Here is a 19,392-nt window from a genome sequence, read left to right on the forward strand (position 1 = left end):
ACACAAAGCATGGCGGACACCCGTTCTAGTTTTGCTTTAAATTCTGAGATTTTAAAACAATTAAAAGCTTTTGTTGCGTTTTGATCACATTTCTAGCGACAAATGTACGCCTTACTTTCATTTTTTTCGCTCGTTTCATGCATTTGACGCTTCGTTTTTTTCGTTTTGACCCAGATTCTCTCGTAGGTCTCAATTCAATGTATTATTGTACAGCTGGCCAGTAATTCCGCAGCCAATTGCGGGATTTTAAAATAATCAAAAGCTGTTGTAAGCAGAGTTGTAATCACATGCAATGTACTCTTTAATTTTTAAATATTATGTCATGAAATGATATAATATTTATTATCCGACTGGGGAAGGAAGTGGCGTCACGGACCGAATACGTTATTTATTTATCATTTGTATCGAATACATTTCTACGCATAATAGTATTATCGGATATTTAAAATCGTGTCAACTGCATATAAAGTCTTTTGGCAAGAAAGGAAGTTCCGTGATTTATTCGTTTTGCTGACTCATGCTTCGTTCTCCGTCACTGACGTCAGCTGAAACGCAGGCGGACCATTCCAAACCTCCCAAGCCGTAGTTTCTATTTTTCATTCTGTTTAAATATGTACACGTGTTGTGGACGCCGACGTTTCTTCGGAGACGTGAATTTATGCTTTGGATGAATAATTAAATTGTACAAACACGTCGGACTTTGACGTCATCATCAGTGGTCGACCAGAACAGAAACATAGCAGGATGTCCTGCCTGCCGCGGGATGATGGCGTCACATCCGGCATGTACATCTCTTTTTTAACATTTTAATGGGTCAGAGGAAATTGAAATAAAGGATTTCAGTTCTGTTATGACAATTTCATTCTACTTCAGGGTCAAATTATTTATTCATTATATTCATCTCCTTGTACGCATGTATGAATTGCATGACAACATCAAGATCACACTTTTGCAGATGTATTTATTATTATTAACAAATTGTTTTGGTTTCTTCCATCCGTACCCACTCAAGTTGGAATATCTTTCCACTGCAAGAGAAAGAAAAAAAAGATTTAATCACTGCAAGGTAAAGAACAATGATCCTTGGTGGTCTTCAGTTTGTAACACACAAGTGAGCAAGGTGTGGTGTTTGTGGTGAAAAATTACCATCAGATGTGCCCACTACGTCTTCAGGCAAAAATATATACTGCAATGAACATTCACTAAAATATTAAGAAAGTACAAATAAAATCATTTACAGCTGCATGTGATATTTCTGTATGTAATAGTTTTAAGGCACTGCACAATCTTGCATTGTATTGCCTTTATGAGATACATCATGTTTAGAGGCCAGGGCAGTCACTAGACTTATGTCAGCAACAGTGGACTGTGTGCATTGGATTTAAGAATGGCAACACTTTGATGTAGGGATATTAAAATAATTTTTAGTTTGTGTGGTCATAATTCTAATTTCTTTGTTTTGTGTCTAATTTCATATTTGTATTTCAAGTCTTATGGTTTTATAACATCACTTTTTACATCTTTGCAAGGCAATGTATGATGTATAATATGTAAGAACCTTTCGATCCATCTTCTGTCTTCCTTCTGGTGCTTTTTCTTGGAGGTAAGCCTGTTGAGGATAAATATAACTGTTTGTACAGAATAATTCCCACAATATTTTATTACATATAACATCCAATAGACTAACGATCAAAAACCAATGACGCATCTCGTGCAAATAAACCATGTCATAACATGCTAATGTCTGACATGTCAGACTTTGTCATAGCAACCTGAACTATAAAAAGTCTTTCACCTAAATATTATAATGTCTACAAATAATTTATGAACCAAAACAGATATGCTGGTAATTGGATTGCAGACATGTCTCAAAGATCTAATTACTACATACTCAGAGGGCCTGTGGAGGCTCTTTTGGAGGAGGTTGACGGCTGGCTAGCAGAGGTTGTGGACGGATGGATGGTGGAGGAGGTTGATGGCTGCATATCTGTCCAACCTTTGTGGAACAGATAGACAATATGATCAGAGTGAGATTTTTGTATATACATACACAGAAATTTCTAATCTTCCAGAGATACTCAGCCTTAAAAGACTGATTTACACCACATAAACTTTAAAATTATTTTCCAGAATTCAACATCAAAAAAGCTCTCAGATAAATTAAAATTGTGTATAATTCTAAAGCACAACTTTGGATCTTGTTGCTTTCAGCTGTTTTTGTCTACACTGAGGAACATTCTACAGCTACTGGCACTGTGGGAAAGATGTGTCAGAGCAGGGAAATAACAGTGAGACAACAAGGTAAAATGGTCAGAAAGCTTTGCAGGGACCAACAATCCTCCACCACAGAACTGTGGTTAGACTCTGGAGCAGATGCTAATGTGGTGTATTGTTCCACTATATATAAAAACATTTATATGCAGTTATATGAGGGAAAGAGGTTGCTGGTGACTAATGAAGTCAAAAAAGGGCTAATAATGAATGATGGCCTGATCTGAATCCGGCCCATTATTACATGTGCCTGAAGATGCAAATACATTAACAAACTTACCTCTAACAACCGCCATATATAGGTCCTTCATCTGGTCCAGGCACTTGCTGGCATGGTCAGTCAGATGCCACTTGGAGTGGACCACCTGACTGGACCAAGTGCCAGGTTTCTTGCCTGGCCGAGCTAGAAACACCACAGCTCTGTGGCCCAAAGTGTGCAGTTTTTCCAGCTGAAAAAAAAAATGAAATCCCCATATGTTAAGCCATAAATTTGAAAAATACAATTACTGATGTCAAACATACCAGCATTTGTGCCTCGTCCATCACACGTGAGGCGGTGTTGTTGTTTTTTTTTGGTTTTTCAACCACTCCTCTTTTTTTTTTCAAAAGTTTTCAGTCGTTTTGCCAGCCTCTGTCGCCTGGGCTGCTCTGCTTGGCAAATTTTGCAGGTCTTGCAAGCCACTGCAATAACATGCAGTTATTGCAGTGCTTATTAGTGGATCCCCGTGGCATCTCGAACTGGAAAAAAACAAAACGTTTGTACCATGTATGATCCACATATCATTTTTGCCACACACACGTACATATATTAGACCTAATCCCTTTCAGGTGAAAATGAAGTTTTTTAGCCATAATGTAATGTAAACAATCACTTGTAGAGTACTGCAATGACAACGTTTGTTCTTCTTTATGTTACCGCGGAGTATTGCGGTTACAGCATCCAATGTAAACCGCGAATTTGACAGTTACAAACATGGAAGCGATGGTTGCCCGAAATGATGGCAAACACTTCATATATTTCGCCATATATGACCCCTTGCGTGATAATTTCTTACCTTTCAATATTTAGAGCACGTTCGTCGCATGAAACTTCTTCCTCCCAGCAGTCTACGCGCGCGCACGATGGGCTTTTACCCACAATTCCTTCATTTCTACTGTTCGTAATGTAAAATAAAAAAAATAAAAAATAAAACATCACCTTAAAACGTAACATAACTTTACATTTTCAAAACGTATAGTGTCAACACCTTAAACGAGGGAATCACACTCAAATAAATGTTTGCTTTAAATCTCGTTGTATAGGTTTTCTGTCATCAATAGCTCGTTCTCGTGCGTTTTTTGCTCATGAGCAAATGAAGTATTATGTCTTTTCAAATATATTAAATATTATGAGCTTGAAACATGAATGTCTTATTCATTCATACAATAATCATCTAGTATCTCCAAATGAGTCACCTGATGGGCTGATACAGCCAATGCCCTGAGCCTTGGCACATCCTATGAAAGATGCAAATGTTGTCTTCTATATTGGTTGAAAACCTCAAGACTGGAAGATCAATAGATAAATTGTCAGACTTGAGTAAACTACATTTAGTGAGAAGGTGCCAGTGTGGACCATATTTCAAAGATAGGTGAGAAAGGAATTTGTGTGTCAATTGTGTATGTGCTATGCAAAGGAGATATTCCAGCTATCTTCTTTGGTGTGGCTTTCTCTTGTTTTAAAGCTTGACAAATATAACCAAATTAGAGAGACACAATATGCGATTACGTCTTCTTCTTCTCTCTCTTTGGGTTTCTCCCTTCAGTGGTGGATCATCCTCCTCCATCTCCCCCTGTCCTCTGCTTCCTCTTCTCTCAAACCTACAAACCTCTTGTTACCACCTCCATAGATCTCCTCTTTGTCCTTCCTCTCCACCTTCTGCCTGGCAGTTCCAACCTCAACATCTTCATCTACCAATGTACTGGCTCTCTCTCCTCTGTACATGTCCAAACCATCTCCATCTAGCCTCTCTGACTTTGTCTCCTAAACACCTGACATGTGCTGTCCCTCAGATCTACAGCTTCCTGATCCTATCCATCCTGCTCACTCCCAGAGAGAAGCTCAGCATCTTCATCTCTGCTACCTCCAGCTCTGCCTCCTGTTATTTCCTCAGTGCCACTGTTTCCAGACCATACAACATTGGCAACACTGATAGACCATTGTTTCATGTCAGTTAGTACACATGGCTGAATCTTTCAAATTTGTCACCAAACTTGCTACTCTGTGTTTGTCTTTCATTGTTTAATGGTTTAATTGTTTTTTTTGCTCCTTTCCACCATGCCCAGTTGCCTTCCCAAGTCGGGGAGAGTAGAAGAAAATTCCCATCTCAGCAATTGTCAGATCCTCCCATCAAAAGGGCGCCAACAAGCTCAACAAACATAGTGATGCCTAACAAATACATGACGCCTGTTGGCCCTTTTCATTCAGACATGAACTCAGAGATAAATGAGATGACTTCCCTTCCTATCCAGACGTAGTCAGAAAGATACGGTGGCACATCCAGATGTTAAATAATAAGATGTCTTCTCGGGTTAAAATTATTGAACTCTTCCTTTAACTCAAAAGTAGGATCTGTGACTTGTGCACTCTTAGTGCCTTTGTCAGCAGTATTCAGGATGTAATCCAGGTTATGATATTTCTACCTGTTCTAAGCTAACTTCGATGAGAAGCATTTACTGATGACCTTACCCATTTAGGTGGCCAGAGGCCATGGAAACCCCTAGTTCTAACCCTAATAACATTCAGAAATAAGTAAGATAATGCATTGCAACACCTGCTCATACCATTTGACTCATTATTCCTGCAACAAAACAGCAGTCTCATTCATCGTACTGCTTTGGTTTTACTAAGTTCCTATATGTACTTGCACATGATTGAATAACATACATGAGCATTGTACAGACAATTTTAGTGGCAAAAGAAAGTCAGAGAAGTGAGTGAACATAGCCTGTTAATTGACTTTATTGAGGCTGCATGAAAAGCCGTATTTCACTGCCCTACCAATAAATCTCAAATTAATCATTCATAATTTACATAAAAAGCATCAGCATCTACTTCAAAATAGTAATAGTACATAACTCAGAAAAAGAGTCAATTGCAGGACAGTTTATTTTAACATTTCACATTCATACTGCAGGCCAGGTAATTACAACAGTTTTCCTCATTTTTTAATGAGGGAGGTCAAAGTTCAGAAGAGGAGCTACAATGCTAGTGTTCTTCATCTTCGGTGGAGGAGCTGCTATCATGGGGTTCTTCATCATCAGTGGAGGAATCATCGAGAGACAAGGCTTGCGATCCAAAAACATGTTGGTACGTTGAGCGAGCCGCACCCTGCTGAGCTTGAATTGCTGACAGTCTTCTCTTCAGCAGACAGAGTAGCCCCTCACGTCCTCTCCCAGTCAATGCATCTGTGCCGCCTGACAGTGATATTACAATAAATTAGACTACTAATCTAGTATATCAGCACAAGTAGCAAATAGAACTGTACTTACTTTGCTGAGTGATCCCTTCTGAAAGCTGGGAGGAAATCTCTTCAATATTTCCAGCCATATTCCTCATGTACTCCCAGTGCTGCTTGACTTCACGGACAACAATGACCTCCTCTTCCTTCAGTCGTTTCAGCAGCATTACCTTGTCGAAGACCTTTTTTTTCTTTAACATATCACCATGACCTGCAAATCATCATATACATTTTTTATAAATAGTGGTGAACTACTTCCCGCAGTGTCTGTGTACTTTCAGAGGTGGGTTCTATTACACTGCATAATCTCCTCCTAATGACACCAGGCAATTTCTCCCATGGGACAGAATTATATAGAAGAGTGTCTCTTTCAGTTTTCAAAAGTAAAAAGGAAGTTGTCTCTGGAGCTTGTCTGATCCAATCACAGCAACCTCGGTCAAACCAGTAATTGTTTCATCTAAAGCCTTTACAATGTAATTAAAAATAGCCTATAGATATGAAGACAACTGAACACATCCTAGATGTACTTACATTCCCAAGGCCAGGAATAGTTTTCCTCAGCCAGGAGCTCGTTGGGAGAAGGGAGTTTGCCAGTTTCCGGCACAACAGCATTGTATTTTGTGATGGCATCTTCTAAGGATCTCTTTTCCATTGAAATCTTTTTTCTAAGCAGATGTCTTCTCTTGTTGCCATCTAGAATATTAAACAGAAAATACTGAATATGTGCTCAGCCACACATTATTATCAAAAACTTGTTTTCTTTCGTTCTGTTCTTACCAGCCTGACGATACAGCTGATATTTCCGCTGCTTAATGCAGAGATACAGTCCTTCAATGGTTTTTTCAAGTTCAGGTTCCCATCCACTGAGACAGCTAACATTGAGGGTGTGCAGGCTGGGCACCGAAACTGAGCGACTTCAGACAGCCTCTCAACTTCTAATTTTGCGTACGACCATTCCAGGAATGATTCTTGCATGGTGTCGCCACATATTTTACCACACTGTAAAAGGAAAATCAAGCATATAAATACATCTAAAACTCTTTCAATTCTGCAGGCAATTAGTCCAATGATGTACTAACCCGACCAAAGAGTTTTGTGCGCTGCTCAAGCATACCAACGAAAGCTTGACATTCCTGGTGCAGTAATCTTGAGATCGTCGTATGTAGCGAACAAATCCACTGTGTACAGCGTCTCAAAATGGACTGTAGCTGGCCAGTAGCCACTTTCAATCAGCTCACTAATACCGACATCCAAAGCTTTCCCGCAGGAGCAGCTGACAGTTGGGAGGGACACATTGTATCGACCTAAAATATGTACATAACAAAATTTTAGAACAGAAAATAGAAAATATAATTCATACACAAGGAACTCACCATTCATTCCAATCAGAATTACTTGCTTTCCTGCAGAAAAGGTTGTATGCCCAGAGCAGCAGTCACAGCATGGATGCATTACTAGCAAAATGCACTCTGGGAAGATAGGAGACGAACATAATTAAAAAGAGGTTTTAAAAAAAAAAAAAAAAAAAAAAAAAATATATATATATATATATATATATATATATATATATATATATATATATATATATATATATATATATATATATATATATTATTGCAACAATAACAATATATATGGCATATATTATCTCAGTACAGACCTCTTCCATGGAAGGAGAATTTTCCTCCCTTCTCTTCACTGATGTGAGTGGTTGGTGGTAGTGGCCTGTAGAATCCCTCTATCATGGATGATCTATTATGTAAAACCATGGAATTGTGGATGGAAACGCTGAAAGATAGGGTCCAAGTCAAGACCTCATGTTGAAAGAAGGATTTCCCCTCTGGTCAAAGTGGCTTCTTTAACTATTTCAAGACGTCTCCCTTTAGCCAATATTTTGACATCATTGTTTTCAGTAGAGTTTTGTAACTCACACACATAATTATGTTTTGTGAGGACTTTGTGAGGACTCATTGACCCAATTGACAATTGACCATTGTCTCTCACCTTAAACAACAACAAACATCCAAAACAAATTACTAACATTAAGCAGGACTCTGAAATTAATTTAACCACTTAACCACATTACAGTAAACCACTTATACTGACTACTCAACCATGTAAACATTGTGATGTGACATTATATCCTGTATTCAGCGAAATGTCCTCACTAGGACAGTGTCGTGTCAAATAGTTAGCCCCACAACCGTGACAAATCAATCAAATACTGAAGCAGTTGACTGACATTAGTTCTATAATAATACATAACCAATGTAGTCAGCCAAAGACAGGCAATAGAGATCATAAAGATAGTGAACAAAAATCACCTGAGGATGAACTCTTTACCCGCTTCTTCCCTGTTCTCCTCCCCTTTGGGATAGGATTCCCTTCCTCGTCCTCCTCAAACCAAACAAATGTAAATTTGTCCGGTCCAGACACTTCTGAGGATTCTTTAGGTTGAGTATTCTTAAAATAAAGATAATGGAAAATGTTAGCGTCACCAAATACACAATATTACATATTGTTATAAAGTCTCAGGACAGATCATGAGAGCATTAAATGCCTACCTTGCATTCCTCCAACAGCAAATCAGCAAGAAATAAGGCATCATCGTCATCCATGATGCTCCTCAGTTGAGTGAGTTCAGCCTGAATACCAATTTATCAGTGGCCACTTGATTTTAAACACAGTGGACGTGACTATGCAAATCAGCAAGAAGAAAAGAAAAGAAATGGAAACCGGATAAGTTACCCCCATATTAACAACCATCGACATGGAGAAAGGTTATCAAAAAACAAACAAAATAAATTCAAATATTAAGAAATAGAATAAATACATAACTCACGTCAAAATCATTCAGCTTTGTGTCTTTGGTGTCCGTAGTATTGTAGCAGAGGGTTATATTTGGTAAATCCGCCCGGACAGCAGTCAATAAGGTCCAAGTTCGTTGGTGCAGCAAGATAACAACATTATTCGTGCCTTCAGTCTCCGTTAGACACGACCCAAAAACCCGCGCAGTCCAACATAACACCCTCCTGCCAACTATGGCAACTCCCGGAGAACAACATAAGCTTCTACAGTACCAACAGCGAACGCAGTATTGCAATTCTACAAAATCACTGACAGACTCTAAACAGACGAAAGGATGATAAACAAAAAAGAAGAGAAGTTTCTACCGAAGTCCAGCCGAATGACTTTCCGCCATGTTTTTGTTTTGGTCGACCACTGATGACGTCAAAGTCCGACGTGTTTGTATAATTGAATTATTCATCCAAAGCATAAATTCACGTCTCCAAAGAAACGTCGGCGTCCACAACACGTGTACATATTTAAACAGAATGAAAAATAGAAACTACGGCTTGGGAGGTTTCAAATGGTCCGCTTGCGTTTCAGCTGACGTCTGTGACGGAGAACGAAACGTGAGTCAGCAAAACGAATAAATGACGGAACTTCCTTTCTTGCCAAAAGACTTTATATGCAGTTGATACGATTTTAAATATCCGATAATACTATTTGGCGTAGAAATGTATTCGATACAAATGATAAATAAATAACGTATTCGGTCCGTGACGTCAGTTCCTGCCATCCACTTCCTTCCCCAGTCGGATAATAAATGTTATATCATTTATCATGACATAATATTTAAAAATTGTTACATGTGATTACAACAATTGGCTGCGGAATTACTGGCCAGCTGTACAATAATACCATTGAATTGAGACCTACGAGAGAATCTGGGTCAAAACGAAAAAAAACGAAGCGTCATATACATGAAACGAGCGAAAAAAATGAAAGTAAGGCGTACATTTGTCGCTAGAAATGTGATCAAAAAGCAACAATAGCTTTTAACGGTTTTAAAATCTCACAATTTAAATCAAAACTAGAACGGGTGTCCGCCATGTTTTGGGCTCTATCAGTCACGTGACCAGAGGCACGCCATTCATAAAGCCATTGAGAAATGACTCGTACGAGAGAAACGATTTTTGAGGCAAAGTATTCAAAGGATTACGGTATGCCAAGTGGACAAACGTAGTTATTGCACGTTTTTCAGCGCGAGCAGATAACCACCGTAATAATACATTTTAATGGGGAATCACAAAACAATCTCAGTCCAAACGAAAGAAACTAAGCATCATTTACATAAAACGAGCACATAATATTACAATGTAGGATATATTTGTTGCTAGAAATGCGATCAAAAGCCAATAAAGTTATTTAAAAACTCCGCAATTTGGAGCGTATTTATGGCCAGCAGGGTAAACGTTACAATACTACAATTTAACAGGTAATCACAAAACAATCTCGGTCCAAACGAAAGAAAATAAGCGTTATTTACATAAAAGGAGCACATAATATTATAATGTAGGATGTATTTGTCGCTAGAAATGCGATCAAATTCCAATAAAGTCATTTAAAACCCCGCATTTTAGAGCGTATTTATGGCCAGCAGGGCAAACGTCACACTACTACGTTTTAATAGGGAATCACAAAAGAATCTCGGTCCAAACGAAAGAAAATAAGCGTTATTTACGTAAAACGACCATATATTATTATAATGTAGGATATATTTGTTGCTAGAAGTGCGATCAAAAGCCAATAAAGTCATTTAAAACCCCGCATTTTGGAGCGTATTTATGGCCAGCAGGGCAAACGTCACAATACTACGATTTCAGTGAGCACCACTAAAGAACCTGGGTCAAAACGATAAAACGAAGCGCCATAAACATACACCGATCGGAAAATATGAAAATAAAGTGTACATTTGTCGCTAGAAATGTGATCAAAACTCAACAAAAGCATTTCATTGTTTTAAAATCTCGCAATTTAGAGCAAAAATAGAACGGATGTCCGCCATGTTTTATGTTCAGACAGGGGAGAAAGCTGTCAGTCACGTGACCAGAGGAACGCCCTTCACTAAACCATTGAGAAATTAAATGTACCTGGGATACGTTTTTTGAGGCAAATTCGTCAAAGCACTACGTTTTCATGAAGTGGACAAACGTTGTTATTGCACGTTTTTTTGTGAGACTGGGTTGCCTATGAACTGTGGTTACCAGCTATGTGGTGAAAATTTGGTACCGGTCCCCTCTTCTTGCTCTCATTTGCTTTGCTTCACTTTTTTACCTTGCGTTTTCCTGGATATTTTGTGTTATTTTACATTTTTCCTTCTGATTTGCCTCACACCTTCTGTTTCTCTTGTGCTTTTCAGTTGTGTGGATTTTTTATTTATTATTCCAGAGATGCTGCGACAGTACAGGACATCCTGTGTCAGGAACTTGCACTGCAAGAAATGACAAAAAGAAGTGGAAAAAAAATGATGTTACACAGATGGAGCTCTTTAACACTGTCCAATACAAAGAACACAAAACACGAGCAGAACGAAAACACAAAGAAAAAAATGAAATACGACGGTCCAGAGGCAAAACAAGTAGACAAACCCCAAACAGCAGTGTCGTAGTCACAGCCACCTAAGCGAAGATCGAGTTGAGACCGAGATAAATGACGAGGGTGAGACAAGACCAGTATTTATGAGACCCGAATCCAGTTTCATTTGCCGCAATGTGTGAGGACTAGAATACAGGCTATCATCGGTGTGCTTGGTCTTAGTCTGCGTATGATGGTTCTTAGTCTCCACCCCGTCTCCGGTTAGTTGGTCGCGACTCAAGTTCACTGTCAACCGACTCTGAATTTAGACAGCTGACGACCGAGGAGAGGGAAATCAGAAACAGGAAGTGTGAGCAGAATCAAAGTGCAGAGTGAGCTGGTCACTGGCAACGGCCTCCAGTTGAAATTGTGTTTTTGAATGTTCTGGTTGTCTCCTACAACTCCTGGTCACCAGCCTGTTCCAATCCTTCCTCAGTATAGTTTGCCTCCATCACAAAGCTCAGCAACTTCTGGTGTCGTGCCAACATACAACGGACAGAAGTGAGCTGTGGACTGTGCTTAAAAAAAACCCCCTCCTGTGTGAAATTGAAATAGTTGTCCAGTCCTTCTTGTACATTGTGTTCAGCACCCGAATCCCCCGGAGACAGTTTTTAAAGGTGCTGTTCAGGACAGTTTTATTTTTACTTTTTTTTTTTTCTTTTTTATTTCCACTGCAGCAAGAGCTTATGGCGGTCAGCGAAGACAGTGACCCATGGCGACCAGCATCAGGCTTAAGTCCTGATGCGCCCACGAGCCAAAGGACTGATTCATGAAAGAGTTGAGATCTATGACTCTATCTACACTCTGCAGAACAATGGAAATATTCACGTTTGTGCCCAGATCATCCCGCCTCTATTTTTTTTTATAGCTGCAGAGTGCATCAGCAGAATAAGTGCAGCCATGCTTGAGTGTGTCGAGACCGCCTCCCCCCCTCCAGGGGTTTCAATGCTTTGATCTTACACACAATACAGTGTGAAGGGAGAAGGAACGTTGCATATGTGCTCGTACGCCCGTACACAAATGCGGATGTAGCTTGCAGGCAGCGGCAAACCCTCGTATAAACACACACCTCAACCCAGTCACGGGTGAACACATACTGACATCCCCTTTTGATAGAGTTCCCGGCTTTTAGGGGTGATTACGGCAGGCATCAGCTTTAGAGAGATAGAAGGAAACAGGGTCCTGCACTTCAGCTGAAGGAAATCATCTTTGAGCTGTGCTGGGGGGAATCCCAGGCTGAATCCCATTAGCAGATATTCCTGTGGGCCTCAATGACAACTGGGAGAACCAGACATGAGCACCTTTCTTTGGATCTTCTGCTGATTCCATGCCACCGCTCCTTCTGGGGGACAGGTCCAACTAGAGCTTGGGTGTTTCTGTCTTCAGCCAACAACCGCCATTTGGGGATTTCCAAGACATACTGCATACGATGTCATTGCCCTTTCTAGTTTCTTTAAAGGTGAGACAGGGTAATCGTTCTGTCAGAGATTATATTGGTATTGCTAACCCCGGACAGAATCAACTGGCTGATGTGGACATGTTGAAACCCGGATGGGGACGTGCGCCGCTTGGGTGGATTTCCATTCTGAGAAAATGTGAACCCCCACCAGGGCGGGAACAGCCATCTTTGGCTGCTCTTCCAACAGACTGTTGGACATGAAATGTGTGTGTCTAGCAGAGTGTTGGATAGTTTGGTGAGTCATGAGGTCCAAGGTACAAACTGAATCACACGAGGCCCAGCTATTTATTTTAGCAAAGGCAATTGGAGAAAAAAAAAAAAAAATCTTTTTTGAGTCAGTACAATTTGCAGGTACAGTGGTACCTTGGTTCTCAACCACAATCCGTTCCAGATGGCCGTTCGAGAAGCAATTTGTTTTCAATCTGAATCGATTTTTCCCATGACAATGAATGGAAAAAGAAACAATGCGTTCCAAGCCTTAAAACAGGCTTTTGTAGAAGTGAATGTAGAGTGTCTGCTGCAGGTGCGCTGTTCCTCTATGTGTGTGGCCGCTGCATGTGGGAGGGGTTGCCGAGTGAGTGACGTCTCTCCAGAAGTGAAGAGGTGCCCGGTGCGTGTCCAGCTCTGAATGTGCGCTTCTGTGCAGTTTGGCTGTGACAAAGTCATAAACCAAGTCACGCTCTGTCCCAGACTCATCCCTGTCCCAGCTCCAGCCCACAACAGGACATCAAACCCTGGAGTGAGCGCTCCAGCACCTCCTCTGTGACACTCTACCACGGTCCAGTGCGGAGACAGGAAAGGTTTTACACCTCAATATGAAGAAAAAACAGTCAGTAAATGTAGCTAACGGGACACGTCTGCATACAGAGGCTGCGTTATACACAATAACAGAGCACGTTGTGGGTCAGCTGATCGGTCTGCGCACGTTATGTTTTTTCCGCCTTTTTTTCGGGTGTGTTCGAGTTCTGGATTTTCGTTCGAAATCCGAAGCAACAAACTGTAGAAATTTTTGTTCAAACTCCGATTTGTTCGAAGTCCGGGACGTTCAAAAACCGAGGTACCATTGTACAAGGGAGATTTCTTGCCCATGTCACATGACTGCGGCCCTTTTTTCCTTTATTCTTTTTTCATTTCGTTAACATAAACAGTCACAGCTGACGATGAAAAGAGTGACTATGCTATGTTTGAGGTTGCTGTCAGTCGAGGACTGGAATATAGTCCAACAGCAAAAAAGTTGTGTGGTAGAGAGGACTTTAAAAATAACCCCAGAAGAACAGGTCATGGCTGATGGGTTCATTGGTTTGACTCCGACTTGAGGCAACCCACAGATTGGAGGTGCTTATGTGGGTTTTCTCCGGGTACTCCCCCCACTGTACCCCCATCTCTCACTCCTACAGCTGTGAGTGAGCGGAGACTGAAGTGGGATTTAATGGCATTGTATTGTCATGACTTCCACGCGTTTGTTTCATGTGTGGATGCAGCCACAAATAAACCTGCCTTGCAGTAGACGGGGGGGGGGGATGAGGGTCTTCCGGTGGAGACGGCGCTGCAGGAGTTAATCCTCCTGTTGACCACTGACGGCAATTAGAATTCAGCCGGCAGGAGTTTCAGGGTGAAAGTAAGTGTAAGCGTATTTACTTTCTACGCTGTGTATTTCCAGCGCAGACTGCGGATGCGGTGAATCCATGTTCTGAATATGTCTGAGTGCACACATGGCTGTGTGCAGAATCCATTCCCACACTTGTTGGTGGTCTGAGGGCTCTGAAATATTAATGCCCCCTCTCTCTTAATGATTCATAAATTGTATTCCGATACTCGCCACTCCACTCCTTCTCGCAGCCTTCCTCTCCCAATAATTGGATGGTTGGTTTGTTTTAGAGAAAGAAATGTGCGGGGCATAACATAAAAAAAAAAAAAAAATCTTCACTCACTTCAGCAGCTGCAGTGAGAACGCTAAAGGATCATAATGTCAGTAAATAGTATTCATGAACAGATATTCTCCGAGGGAAAGTGTTCTCCTCGCCGCAGCGTGTATTTGCCGCCAGTGACACCTTCTGAAATAACAGCTTTGCTTCACAGGAGATGTGAATGCTTTATTTTTCCTAATAAACACTCCATTATGAAGAGAAGGTTCACAGGGCCTCCCTGTAATGGCTGCTAATCTCAAAGCCCTTTATTTATTTATTGCCCCACAGAAATGGAAACTCTTATGCCTGGGAGTGGAGCAAAAAGAAAATGAGCTGTTTACTCTTTTTCTTGTCTCACACCTCTGTCAGCCCTCCAGCGCCCACCTCTCCATGTTTGATCTTGTAATGTGCAGTAAGACAGGGGGGTTGATCATGGCGCCAGGAAGCTACGCACAGTGGGAGTTTGGATGGCGGTGGTTTTTAAAGGCAATAAATAGGCAGGGATTAAAAACTCACCTTCTATTTGTCTTCATTATTGTGATCTGTCATGATGAGGATAAGAGCTGAGCCAAAAGACAGATCTCTCCCTTTTCAGGTGGATTAGTCAATGGATGCAATTGCTGAGGCTCAGGGGGGAAAACAATTCAAACTCCATTTGGCGCAATGAAATGATCAGTTTCAAGACATTTAAGAAGTGTTTCCTATTTGCAACATTAGAATCGGACACGTCCTATCCTGACAAGATGACTGATCGTAAAGATAATAGTGACTAGTCGACTGCCGATATGGTTGTAATTTAAGACAATATTTGTGTTCGCTGAAGAGTGTTGCGTCTGAGCGCATCAGACCATACACGTCTGTCATCATGGCTGGACTCTGCCATCGTGATGGAATGAGGAGCTCCCTCATCCACAAGAGACTCAGACTGCTCCACATTGAGGTAAGACCAGTGAGAAGGCTCTTGGACGCCTCTTTGGTGAGGAACTCCCAGCATGCTGCTTCCGCGACTCAATTGAAGAGCAGTGGATTCAGTCCAAGAGACAGTCGAAAAAAAAAAGACCTGGAATCACTTGAGCGGAGGAGTGTCAAGTGAGAGTACTTTGTTACAGCAGTTGAGCTACTGCATTCTCTTTAGAAGTATACAAGTAACATCCGACTTACGACCTGCTCGACTTACGTCCACCAGTACTTACGACCATGGCCAGCACATGTCAGCAGATGCTTCTTCTTTTATTTATTTATTTATTTTAATTCAATGTCTGGCACCGCAGCACGTAGTAGCATACGACAGTTGCGGCAGCACAGTATCCCAGCATCTCATTCTCACAGAGCCATCTACCACTACAGTAGCACCTATAAACCTCGCGTCGGCTATTTTGAATGGCATTCGACTTAGGTCCAATCTGACTTACAACCGGCTGGTGGGAACCGATCCCAGTCGTAAGTCGGATGTTACTTGTATTTGGACACTTTTACTTTGGTATGATGAAGTTGTGGCAGCCATGATGGCAGTCAGGTTGAGTTGGGTTTGGGTTGGTGAACGGACATCCAACCATCCCAGACCATACCAGATTCATGTTAGCAGATTTGCCTGTCTGTTGGGCTCTACTGCAGCGACGGTGTGTGGGAATGTCTGAGTGCGGACAAACAATTTTAGCTTCATTGCAGTAGTGTGCATCACAGGTCAGTTCCTCTGAGAAGCAGCAGTGAGGTAACTTCACCTCACTGCAGCTCCTGCTTCCACGGGTGGCTGACGAAGACAGACTCCCAATGTTACCCAACATCAAGAGTGTGACTGTAAGTGCCGGTGCCTCTGCTCTGAAGCTGTTTAGACGTGTTAGTAAATCCTAAAGAGAGTGAAATGATGACATATGGATGAAACATCTGCCCGCCAGGATATTTAATGAGCTGTCACAACACTCCACATGGCATGACAGGTCGGTTTTGACACCTGCTCGCGTGACTTGCAGTCTTACAACGCAAGAAGCAAAATAGATATTAGCTGCTATGTTGTTGGCATTCAGGTGGAACTAAGTTTCAAATGAATGCAATTGAACCAACAGAGGACCAGCAAGGAGAATCATAGCCTTTTCACAAACTACAACAAAATTTCAGACCCATTGAACATTTTACATGACAACAAAACTCAATGGCACTTCTGCTTGCGCCCAAAATGAAATGAAATCATAATAAGACTACTATTCGCATGGATATTAGAGCGACACACTTTTTAAAGTGGAGCTCAAAAATCTACGACGTGTACAGTAGGTTCATAGCAAACTACAAGGATCATGGAATAGTAAAATCTGTGTGTGCGTTTAAGCATATCTATCCTAGTGAGGTCAAATTTTGGCTGAAAACACCCCTTTTTGGGGCCCTTAGGTGCTTGTGGGGACCTTTTGCCAGACCCCATATGGATAAGGCGTAATTTGAGGATGAGGGCTTCACAATAAGAGGGTCATCATAAATGAGTTTAAGTTTGTTTCAGTTAAGTTTAGTCATTTGTTTTAGATGGTTAGGTTGAGGGTGAGAGGCTGGGGAAAGGGTTATGGCAATGAGCGGGCCCCACAAAGGGAGAGTGGCAAACCTGCGTGTGTGAGTGCTTGTCTGGTTGACCAGTTTTGACAAAACAATACCCTTGTGAGGACCTTATGTCAACGTAAGGAACCAAAAGTGTGTTTTAACCATTTAACCTCCAGCAACCGGACGTCATCTTCCTGCATGTTGAAATGCTGGCGCTGCTCGTGGTCAGTCGAGCTTGTTGTTTTCCATACTGCTCTTGGTGCTTTATAGACTATCCTTGTTCAAATGGGAACTTCAATTGAATCCTCCTTTATCACAATAGAATTTCAGGATCCCTACTATTCGTTCTATATTTGCTTATGATGCAACACCATTCCTATGCTCCATCTACTCAGACTTGTAAGATGGAGTTGTGGCCACCGGCCTTTACTTGCCGACAAATGCTGAACATGGTTTGAAAAGTGACCAGACGGTGACGGACAATTGCGTTCGCCTTATCCTGCAGTGGGATTTGAAATGTCATCTTCATCTTCATAGCCCAGACAGAGACCGGCAATGCCTGGTCTGAACTTTGTCTGTGGATTCACTCGCCCCGGGGGTGTTGGAGTCCATGTTGCTACACAGACTGCAAATGCCTTGGCTGCTCTTCCGCCTCCCACCCGTGTCAATATCTCATATTTATAGCACGCGGGACATCATAGTCGCTTGGACCGTGCTTTCATCAGAATGTCGCCTTTCAGAAATGGTGGACGGTGCTGGATGGAAAGGAGCCGGCGTCTTTTGTAGCCATCCGTCTGGACTAATGTTACCATGTTGGTATAAGAGAGGAACAGAGGTGGGAGCGGCAGAGCACACTTGATAGTGAGGGAGATGCTGTCCTAAAGAGAGAGGCAGCCCTCCATCTCACTTATCTCTTGTTTGCTCAATTTCCTGCGTGCACGGTGGCACACCTGGGGTCTGGCTGCAGCCTCCCCGACTCCTCAGCTGCTGCTGGCTGAGATAATAACCAATTCTGTTCTCTCCGTTTCCAAATCAGACAGAAGAGAAGGGCCTTGTCCTTTGTTTAAGATTCCCAATGAACAAATTTAAGTTCCGGTGTCGGCAAAGCCATTACAAAACCAGACAGACTTTTATCAGAACCAGACAGAGGTTGGGTCAACACATTAGAGAGACACTGCTGCCACCACGACTGGCATAGGAGTGACAGAGAGAGAAGATAGGAATGTGGATGGCACCACCGTCTCTCGTGGCGTGTTCCCACTGAGTGGTCTGGGTCGGTCCAGCTCGGGATACTACCCATACAATGACATTTCCTTTACCCAAATGATCATCTCTTGTTTCACTAGGGGACTCAAAGGGGGCACTGATACCTCCACCCATAGGGCTGAAGCCATTTAGTTGTTGTGGATTAACTCGCACGAGACGTGTCTTCTTCAGATAGAGCCAAGTTATGTGTCTGTGTGTGATGTATTGACGGTCCAAGTATTGATAGACAGCCAACTAAGAAAGGAGGCAGAGAGTTCCGTCCCGCCTCCTCCATCTTTTTTTGGTATTCCCATAACTCCTAAAGCCATCATGTCTCTTTCTTGTTTTGGGTCTGACCAGCAACCTGGTCAAGAAAGTGGGACTGCAGGATGACTAGCTAACTAACTAACTCTGATGCTTGAGGAAGGATCTCATGCCTTGGTTTCTGATCATCATCCTGGCAGCTTCTCACATTTGCCTGGGAATCATCCAGTCATCGGTTTGATGGGGTTCAAGTCAGTGTCAGGACACCAAGGTTTGAGCCCACTTGGTCTCGCCCATGAACACACCTCAGCATATTCTGCTCACAATCTTGATGGAAGACCGCGTACAGGTAATCCAGATTGTATTGTTGTGTCATAGTCTAAAAGTGCTGTACTTGCCTGGGCTGTCAGAGTATTTATGATAACTCCGGTATTAAAAAGGAAATTTCCATTATCGCGTTAAAAATGCAAATATCTAATGTTGTGTAAACAGCAGCACGTCTGACTGAATCTTCTCATTGCCAATTGAAAAGCCTCCAACTTCTCCTGGAAGTTTTGTTTACTCACCCATGCTCTGCATGTCGTCGGTGAACAAATGTGCTTTTGAATGACAGAAAGCCAGGTGTGCATTGTTTATTCATGCTCGATCCTCCACGACCTCTGTGAGACAGTCAGGGAAGCAATTGTTGGCCACATCTGCAACATGTTTGCATCATGAGTCAAGGACCAGCAGCGCTTGCTCTGGACTGGAGCGAGGTGAACCGCTGGTCACTTTCAACCTAACTCAACCACAGTGTAGTGAG

General features: G+C 41.9%; 1 protein-coding gene and 1 long non-coding RNA gene across 4 annotated transcripts in view; one reads left to right on the forward strand and one right to left on the reverse strand.

Annotated features, from left to right (window-relative positions):
- LOC128760182 (chemokine-like protein TAFA-1) overlaps positions 1 to 19,392 on the forward strand; it is a 131,997-nt gene that overhangs the window by 29,251 nt on the left and 83,354 nt on the right. The window lies entirely within an intron of this gene.
- Positions 5,266 to 9,108, reverse strand: LOC128760183 (uncharacterized). Of its 2 annotated transcripts, XR_008414791.1 has the most exons (10): positions 8,614 to 9,057; positions 8,336 to 8,467; positions 8,096 to 8,234; positions 7,432 to 7,559; positions 7,145 to 7,240; positions 6,851 to 7,075; positions 6,549 to 6,770; positions 6,303 to 6,464; positions 5,803 to 5,982; positions 5,266 to 5,727 (listed from the first exon to the last, which is right to left on the reverse strand). It is a non-coding gene; the product is annotated as an uncharacterized LOC128760183 (long non-coding RNA). The 2 variants fall into 2 exon arrangements; XR_008414790.1 differs by having other exon boundaries at positions 7,432 to 8,234; positions 8,614 to 9,108.

This window comes from Synchiropus splendidus, chromosome 6 (genome assembly GCF_027744825.2).
Source record: "Synchiropus splendidus isolate RoL2022-P1 chromosome 6, RoL_Sspl_1.0, whole genome shotgun sequence".
Lineage (NCBI taxonomy): Eukaryota > Metazoa > Chordata > Actinopteri > Syngnathiformes > Callionymidae > Synchiropus > Synchiropus splendidus.